The sequence below is a fragment of the Capricornis sumatraensis genome, chromosome 2, assembly GCF_032405125.1.
Source record: "Capricornis sumatraensis isolate serow.1 chromosome 2, serow.2, whole genome shotgun sequence".
NCBI lineage: Eukaryota > Metazoa > Chordata > Mammalia > Artiodactyla > Bovidae > Capricornis > Capricornis sumatraensis.
Genome location: NC_091070.1, coordinates 52,176,743 through 52,178,093, shown reverse-complemented (window position 1 = coordinate 52,178,093; position 1,351 = coordinate 52,176,743).

Here is a 1,351-nt window from a genome sequence, read left to right as displayed (position 1 = left end):
CAATATTTTGCATGATGTACTCTGCATATAAGTTAAATAAGCAGGGTGACAATATATAGCCTTGACGTACTCCTTTCCCAATTTTGAACCAGTCTGTTCCATGTCCAGTTCTAACTGCTGCTTCCTGACCTGCAAACAGATTTCTCAAGAGGCAGGTCAGATGGTTTGGTATTCTCATCTCTTTAAAGAGTTTTCCAGTTTATTATGATCTACACAGTCAAAGGCTTTAGCGTAGCCAGTGAAGCAGAAGTAGATGTTTTTCTGGAATTCTATTGCTTTTTCTTTGGTCCAATGGATGTTGGCAATTTGATCTCTGGTTCCTCTGCCTCTTCTAAATTGAGCTTGTACATCTGGAAGTTCTTGGTTCACATGCTGTTGAGGCCTAGTTTGAAGAATTTTGAGCATGACTTTGCTAGCATGTGAAATGAGCGCAATTGTATGGTGGTTTGAACATTCTTTGGCATTGCCCCTTTTTAGGATTGGAATGAAAACTGACCTTTTCCAGTCTTGTGGCCACTGCTAGGTTTTCCAAATTTGCTGGCATATTGAGTGCAACAAGCACTTTCACAGCATCATCATTTAGGATTTGAAATAGCTCAGCTGGAATTCCATCACCTCCACTAGTTTTGTTCGTAATAATCCTTCCTAAAGTCCACTTGACTTCACACTCCAGGATGTCTGGCTTATCTGGGTCATTAGGACTTTTAGGTACAGTTCTTCGGTGTATTCTTGCCACGACTTTTTCATCTCTTCTGTTTCTCTTAGGTCCTTGCCTTTTTTGTCCTTTATTGTGCCCATCTTTGTATGATATGTTCCCTTTGTATCTCTAATTTTCTGGAGGTGATCTCTAGTCTTTCTATTCTATTGTTTTGCTGTATTTCTTTGCATTGTTCACTTAAGAATTTTACCAAACTCTAAGGGTTTTTCTGAGTTTTACTTCCCCAATGAGACATCGACTATTTTTGCATCCATTTTATTATATAGTATAAATCACAATGATCAGTAAAGCCAACATAAAGAATATTAAAATGGCTCTTTGAGGCTCAAGGGCAGTGGCCCAGCGCAGAAAGAGGAAGCTCCTGTAGATGTGTAAACGATTGCCAACCTAAGATAAACGCTTGACAGCTCCGCTGGCCAAGTCGCGGGAGAAAGCAGAAAGCCGGCGGGAGCCTTAGTTCCTCCTTCCCGGCCCCGCCCGCCACCACTGAGGGTGTGGGCGGGGGGAGGGACTCGTGAAGACGCCACGCCTCTGCCCGGGCTTCCTCCAGCTGCGGGGTCTGGAGAAGGTCGGGGTGTTGTCACTTCCTTCGGAGCGGCTCTCTGTATCCGGGTCGGCCGCTGTAGTTGCCGC